At 44.1% G+C, this 8,173-nt stretch overlaps 1 long non-coding RNA gene across 2 annotated transcripts; it reads right to left on the bottom strand.

The window, feature by feature from the left end:
* Positions 1 to 1,839: 1,839 nt before the first annotated feature.
* LOC121033099 (uncharacterized) lies at positions 1,840 to 8,173 on the bottom strand. Of its 2 annotated transcripts, XR_005791700.1 has the most exons (3): positions 8,064 to 8,173; positions 7,286 to 7,936; positions 1,840 to 1,855 (listed from the first exon to the last, which is right to left on the bottom strand). It is a non-coding gene; the product is annotated as an uncharacterized LOC121033099 (long non-coding RNA). The 2 variants fall into 2 exon arrangements; XR_005791699.1 differs by lacking the exon at positions 1,840 to 1,855 and having other exon boundaries at positions 5,583 to 7,936.

Raw genomic sequence — 8,173 nt, 5'->3', positions numbered from 1 at the left:
TGAACCATGAGATCATGACCTGAGCTGAAGTTGGACGATTAACTGACTGAGCTACCCAGATGTCCCTGAAATCTGTTCTTTAATATCGGCACAATGGAAACAAAAGAGGAGCATGTGGCCAGACTTGAAAAAGGAAGTTGCATTTCTGCTTCACATTCATGGTAATGTAGATGCCACATTAATGTTTAACGAATTCTTCCTGATTTGAACAATTAGCCATTAATTCTTTTTTTTTTAATTTCTAATGTTTATTTTTGAGAGAGAGAGAGAGAGAGAGAGAGAGAGAGAGAGAGGAGGAGAGGCAGAGAGAGAAGGAGACACAGACTCTGAAGCAGGCTCCAGGCTCCCCAACATGGGGCTCCAACTCACAAACTGTGAGCCAAAGTCAGAAACTTAATTGACTGAACTACCCAGATGCCCCAGCCATTAATTCTTTGTTTAAGTTTATTTATTTATTTTGAGGGAGAGAGAGAGAGAGAGAGAGCATGCATGAGCAGGGGAGAGGCAGAGAGAGAGGGAGAGAGAGTCCCAAGCAGGCTCTATGCTGTCAGTGCAGAGCTCCACTTGGGGTTGGATCCCACGACTCTGCGATCTTGACCTGAGTCGAGATCAAGAGTTACATGCTTAACTGACTGAGCCACCCACGTGCCCTGTGCCATTAATTCTTTTAAAGTGCTCTTTCCAGCCCAAATGTCCATCAATGGATGAATGGATAAAGAAGATGTGGTGTGTATATATATATATATATATATACACACACATATATATGTATATATATATATATACACACACACACACACACATGCACACACACACACATACATACATATGATGGAGTATTATTTGGCAATCAAAAAGAATGAAATCTTACCATTTGCAACTATGTGGATGGAACCAGAGGGTATTATGCTAAGCGAAATTAGTCAGTCAGAGAAAGACAAATATCATATGACTTCAATCATATGTGAAATTCAAGATACAAAACAGATGAACATAAGGGAAGGGAAGCAAAAATAATATAAAAACAAGGAGGGGGACAAAACACAAGAGACTCTTAAATACAGAGAACAAACTGAGGATTGCTGGAGGGGTTGTAGGTGGGGGGATGGACTAAATGCGCAAGGGGCATTAAGGAAGACATTTGTTGGGATGAGCACTGGGTGTTAAACAGGGGATGAATCACTGGAATCATTATTGCACTATATGTTAACTAACTTGGATGTAAATAAATAAATTATAAAAAATAAAAAAAGTGCTCTTTCCAATTGGCTTAATAAATTATTGGCTAATATAGAATTCTGAACACAGGCAATATAATATTCTAAGTGGTTGAATTAGGAAGAAAAATGTGGAAAGTACTCTAAAGTTGGAAGGTAGTAAAATACTGTGAAATAGTCCATAAAAACTAAGACAAAGCCTCAGCTGCAATGATAGTCCCAAGATAGCTTCTTTAAGGAGTAGAAAATTTCCACAAACTCACAAGCTGTAGTCACAATTTGTTTGTATTAGGATTATTGGATCAGAAAATGACTCATGTACATATCACTTGATAATCAGCTATAGCCAATATAAAATCCCCTGCGAAAGTAGCTGTTCAAACATTCTGGTTGAGGATTCTATTTAGGAGTAGAAAAAAAATTGAATTTTAGGAAGTCATATAAAGAGATCATTGTTTTGGGATGCCTGGGTGGCTCCGTCGGCTAAGCATCTGACTCTGGATTTTGGCTCAGGTCACAATCTCAAAGCTCATGGGATCGAGACCCATGTGGGGCTCTGTGCTGACAGGGCAGAGCCTGCTTGGGATTCTCTCTCTTCCTCTCTCTCTGTCCCTCCCCTGCTCATGCTCTCTCTCTCTCTCTCTCACTCGCTCTAAATAAATAAATAAATAAATAAATAGCGAGTGAGTGAGTGAGTGAGATATCATTGTTTTTAATGCGAAATGATGTGGTGTTGATAATGCTGGACTTTATGCTTTGAGTTTGGAGCGTTGTATCTGAAATTTTCAATATTATCACACTCAACAGTTTATTCAACAAGCTTTTAGTGAGTGACTTGTGCTAGACACTGTGTGTGTTAATGGGGAGATAAAAATGAATGAGGCATGATCTGTGCCCCTCAGGTCTCACAGATTAGAGGAATACAGGGATGCAGTAAAGACAAGCCACCGGTGATTTACTATATGTCACAATGACCACAAAGTGCCTATGCAGAAAGGGGGCAGCCATAATCTTGGGGGGTGCAAGGGGGTGGGTGGACGAAGAAGAGGGCCACTGTGTTTGAGACACATTGTGGCATTCTTTGCTGGTTTGGGGATGGATTTTACAGTCACTAGAATCACGTCAGTTGTGACTGTGGGCACAACCTGGGGAGCTCATGAGGACCGAACAGGTGCGGAAACCCCAGGCCAAGTTGTAGCCATCATGCAGTGCTTTCTCAAGTGAGAAAGGTTATTGACTCTGCCAGAAAGAAGAACCTTTTTCATTTGTTAGACATTCAAACATTTGTACCCTGGAAGAGGTTCATTGCCTCTGCAACTTTCACTTTTGCCTCTGATGTAAACATGCCATGCTGGGCAAAAGCCTATGACTCCATTCATAGATCAAATTGTTGGCATATCTGTCATTGTGAAGACAGCATATTGGAAGGTGCTATACAGACAGAAAGGGTGAGTTTATGATCTTAAATAATCTGCAGAAGGAAACGTTGGATATTCCCATATCTTTAGTTTTCTTTATGCCTTTGATCGCCTTCCTACCTAATTTTTTGAGCGCTTAATACCTCCTCTCTTCCTCCTCATCTCCTTTCCCCTTAAGAGCTGGCCTTAAGTAGAAATTTGTGTTTTTACTTATTTATCAAACAGTTCAAATCTGCATGTCGAGCCAGGCACTCTTCTTTATAAAAATCAACTTACTTAGCCAACTCACAATTCTTTGGGGATGGCTACTGTTACTACCACCCCCTTTTTACAGATAAGAAAAATGCGAGGTAGAGATATTTAAAAACTTGCTTGAGGACACACAACCAGAGAGCAAGCTGCAGAGCTGGGATCTGAACCCAGAGCTCCACACTCTCAACCTCCACGTGTGCTTAGTCTGGCCACAGTGCTAAAGTGAGGATATATTCTGTGCTGCCCACCAGCTCAGCCACTGGGTAGGCTCTTTCCTACTCACCAAGGCTTTTTCACTGCTGCTCAGAGCAGGCCGAGCTCTTTACAGAAAGATGCCTTTGAAATGCAAAGGTTGACAGCTTTATTTGTGGATCCACACTGTGGTTTTTGGCTGGAGTCGGCTGGGCACCAGCTCTGTGGTAGTCAGCCTTTAAAAATGGTGTAATATTCACACTGTTTTTGTTGGATAATTGCGTGCCTTTAATTTGTGGTATTATAAACAGAGCAGTAATCTGGTTTAGGAGTATCCAGAAAGTTATTTGATATCCATTAAGTCAAGTTGCTATTTTTATTCACCTCTGTAGAGGTGAATATTATTATGGTCCAGAAAAAGCAACACTGTAATATGTTCTAATGGATGTATCCTGACAGATTGGGGTGGGGGGGGGGAACTTCTGAAGAAGGTAAGGAACAATTCTGCTTCCTTCCTTAACAGGTGAGCACAATTTTCCCTTTAAATAGTATGACAGTTTAGCTTTCTTTAGAATATGAATTTTAAAAGGAAAAAAAAATCACACCTTTTTTAGTTCATGGATTTGAAACAGTGATTTTTTTTAAAGACCTACTTAAACCACTGCTGCCTAAAATGTTTACCTTACTCAGAAAATTCTGAGAGCTCAAGACATTTAAAAATATTAAATCATGTCCAAATAATTATTTAGTAAATGTGAAGTCCCCATACAGTAACCATATGGGAAATAAGAATATTCATCATCAATAGTTGCTTTTCATCAGTATCCTGTGATTTAAAGTTACTTATTATACACTTATAGACAAAGAATAGGTTATTTAGATAGCATCTTCCATCCAGGCATTTCAGTGGTTTGCAAACTTGAGCCTGAGTTAACTGTCCAGTCTTTGGAGATGAATCATTCCTTTTGTTTAGCCCATTGGTATAGTATTTAGATTAACTTGTAGGTTTGTATTTAACCTGACAGAATCCAAAGAGCCAGATCAGACATATGCTAGCAGTCTTTCCTGGGGCCCTGACAGAGCTACACGCAGGGAGGAGGGCTCAAGTCATTAGTTGGTGATTAATGTTTGTGGAAAGTAATATTTCTACCATTTTATGGATGGAGCAACTGAGGCACTGAGAGGTTAAGTGGCTTGCCCTTGATCACAAAGCTGTTTAGTAGTTCCAGGCAAATCAGGCACTGATGCAAGCTCACCATGATTTTGCATCCAATTCTCACCAATTTAAAATTTTGCAAGTTACAGTTCCTGTACCTGCCGGTGGGCAGGTTACAAACCGGAAGTTGAAACTAACATGAGAGAATGTTGACCATCATTTTCTCCAGGAAGGAAGCCACCAAAGTTTGCTTTGGCTAACGGAGCTGGCATGGGGGCTATCGACTCCATGGACCCAGCCCTCTTGGACTGGCTGGCTCTCTGCTGATCCCCCAAGGCTTCTGCCCATGAGGATTCAATCAGCTTCAGGGCTGCTGGCCGGAGTGGGGGGCAGGAGGACTGTAAATCTGGGAAAGCTGCAAGTATTCAGGGTCTTGAACTTTATCAGGTTTGAGTGTGTGATTGTGAAAGTAAAGAGCAGAGAAATGACAGCACTCAGTAAATCAAATATAGAGAAGATCAGGACTGTCAGAGACAAGAGAAAAACAGGCTCTGGGCACAAACGCCACTGAAAACCTGCAGGCAGGAGGAGACTTTTATGTTCCCCCCAGACTGTGCCTTCTGAAAAACAAATCTCTTTCTCTGTCACTTTATCTAGAGAACGGTGCTCTTTGTTTTGTCCCATGGATCTCTCTCTTTAAGTTTTCATTATTGAAGTTTAGATCTTGTTTTAGAAGATGGGGTGCTATATGGGGGAAAAACCCCGACAACAACAGAAAGAAAATTAGTTGAAAAATGTCTGAAATGGCCTAGATTTTCCTCTATCAATAATGTGTTCCATAGCTTATGAGTGATCTTTGATATTCTATTCCTTAACAAAATACGACTGTAAATAAGTGTCCTGCATAAATAGTGATACCAAACTTAAAGGTGAAAAGTGTGAGGTGACCTAGTCAGATGACCAGGTCAATTTAATTAGTCCCCCCAACCCTTTTATCTAATGCCAGTCCACAGGTTCCCCTCCTTCATGGCCCCATCTGTTAACTCACTCCTATCTGCTGCCAGAAAGAAGGGGGGAGAGGGGGGTGTGCTGTTGCCGACCAGGATACTTTTCTCAAGGGATGAGCCTCAAGATTACTATCTTCATCCTGGAGAAGAGGCTGGAGTCTGCTGCTGGGATTTGCAAGGGAGAACAACAAGGAACGTTTCTTCTTCAAAGGAACCAAAAGCAAGTAAAGAACTGTGTTTGTCTCAGCCCACACTTTCCTACCATAATGCAATAAATAAAATCCTCAGTGCTGGTACCTAGAAAAAGCCTGAGGCCTCTAATGAATGGCAAGACTCAAAGTTGAATGGGTGCTGAAAGAAGTTCTTTCTTGGAAATTAATTCGCTCCAGGGAACAGATGGGTCACACAAGAAATTGAAAGTCGGTGTAGTATATGTGAGTCTATTACAATATAGATATTGGTAATAATAGTTCACACTTAACATAGTGCTTACTATGTGCCAGGTACTCTTAGCACTTTCCATTTAAGAAATCTTTTAATCCCCTTAAACAATCCTGTCGGGGAGTTACTTTTATCATCCTCATGTTACAGATGAGAAATCTGAGGCACAGAGAGGTTAGGCAATTTGTCCTGGTCACACAGTTAGAAAGTGGCAGAATCAAGATTCCAACCCAGGCAATTCTCTTAGTCTGTGAGCCAGAGTGACTCGGTTCTTTACAAACTCACTGTGAAGCCTAGAAGACAATATGAGCCTGGGTAAACTCTTCTAGGGAAAGGCTCAAACACCTCCCTCCATCTTTGAAACTGTCTGTGGTACTTTGCCTAACCGGCTCCACAGAAGTCCCAAACTTCTAGACTGTAAACACTTCAAAACTAGGAGCTAACTCTTCTAGTTCTCTTTGTGCAGTATATATACTCAGTAGTGTTGTTGGGCAAGCGCAGGAAACTGGAGGGCTGCATATGGGTAGACAACTCTCGGTCCTGATTCTCTGCATATTTGCAACATAACTGAATGCAGAGGTCATAGTTCTGGGTGGCAAATGCAGTAATTTTTTATTTTGGGGGCATTTCTCTCCCCTTTAATTGACTCAAGGAGGAGCATTAGTTACTTAGCAAATCTCCAAAAGCTTATCTATCACCTCCTTTTCTGCTCCCTCTTAGCAACATTACCCCCTCCCCCCCCAACCAAGAAAAGAGAAACAGAAAGGTCTCTGAGCTGAGACAGCTCTGGGGCAGTGGCATCTGGACTCTGACCCTAGAATTGGCATTATCTGCACATCTAGTGATACCAGCAAAATTCAGGTCTTTCATGTCTAGTGTGTTGGAAATTTCTGTCTCTTTCACCTTTGGGGGAGCAGAAATGATCCCTTTCCTTCTGATGCTCTGGTTTTTCCTATCCCCCCCCCCACCCCCCACCCCAGAGGGGTGGGCTGGATGAGGGGGAAGGATTAGATGAGGTGGATGGCTTTGGAGTTCACCTTATTTGGAGGAAGGCAATGAGAAAAGGGAGTCATCTTTAACTTCCGGGACCCAGCATGAGGTGACAGACAGAAACCGAAGATGTTAGATTGCCTTTGGAATTCAGAGTCCTGTCTCCAGCTTCACCATAGAACAGAAGGGGACAGCACAAGATCTAAGAGGAATGAATCCCCGTTGCAGGGAAGCCAGCGCTGTCTCTCTAACCTGCCACCCCTGAAGGTTCTTAACTACCCATGTTGCAAAGTGGCAGAAAAGGCTTAGGTGAGACTAGAGTCCGGGGGAATGCTACATCTACTTAAGGGAAGAAGAAATGGCTCAGTGCGGAGACCTCCAAAACGTGGCACCTGACTCCCCAAGCCCCCTCTTCAGTCCTGGATCAGGAAAGTGGATAGTCCTGCCTCGCTTTAGTGAAAAGGATCACCCCAGGGGCAGGGCCTCAGCCCAGCTGGCAGCCCTAGGCTTTGTGTAGTTATGCCAATAGTAATTAATAATGATAATAAACACCGCATTTCATAACCAAAGCCAACCTGGGGATGACCGAGGGATTGGACCTCTGCCTCCCACCTGCGCGCTCTTCATTTGCGAGTCCACACCCGCCGCATTGGCCTCAGTCTAATTCAGCTGTCCAGTTCCACCCATCGGTTCTGACCGGGGTTCCAAAGAAGGGCTGCTCCAGACCACCAGAGATATGGAATAACATCGCCCCTCGGCAAAACCCCAGGGAGTGGGGGGTGGGAAGGTAGAATTATTCAACATCAGAAAATAATCAAAACGGGACGGTAACTCAGGCCCCAGTGAGCTCGGTTTAGTTTTTCTGGCAAGTGCAGGGTGTCTGTTTTGGGAGCCCAGCTCCGTCCGGCCTGGAGTTCCACGGACCCCGGGACCCAGGCAGCCTGGGGACCTCCACATTCCCGGTGCAGCGGACACAGGTCCCGCCGGGCCCGTGGAGGTGTGCGCCAGTGAGGCCGCGATCTCAGGGTGTCAGGGCGCAGCCAGGCCGCGGGAAGGGAGGCCGGCGCCGGGTGGAATGTCTTTATCGGGATCAGAGAGCCACAAGCTTTTCCTCCGCTTCTTTAAGCGATCACGGATAGACACCTTTCGATCTTTTGTCAGGCATCTTGGCCCTTAATAGCCAAATTTATTTGGGTTAAAGCGGCCTTGGGAGAAGCCGGGAGGGAAGATCTTTCGTCGGTCATGGGTGGCCTAGATAACAAGCTTTAAAAGAGAGAGGGAAGAAGAAAGTAAAAAGGTTAATGGATGAGGCGAGGGCTAGGAGGCGCCCAGCGTGGGGCTTTTACAGCGACCCTTCTCTGGTCGCCCGCTTATCGCGGCCCTAACTTACCCGCGGCGTATGAAGTACATTAAGTCACGTAAACAGCGCGCGGGGAGGAATGCCACCGCGGTGACCTCTCCGCGCCGCGCTGGCGGCCCTGGGCGGTGCGCGGGGGGCGG

The sequence above is a fragment of the Herpailurus yagouaroundi genome, unplaced genomic scaffold (assembly GCF_014898765.1).
Source record: "Herpailurus yagouaroundi ecotype Mexico unplaced genomic scaffold, PumYag 142, whole genome shotgun sequence".
NCBI classification, from domain to species: domain Eukaryota; kingdom Metazoa; phylum Chordata; class Mammalia; order Carnivora; family Felidae; genus Herpailurus; species Herpailurus yagouaroundi.
The sequence above is the reverse complement of the archived record's forward strand: the minus strand, read 5'-3'. Positions and strand labels throughout refer to the sequence as shown.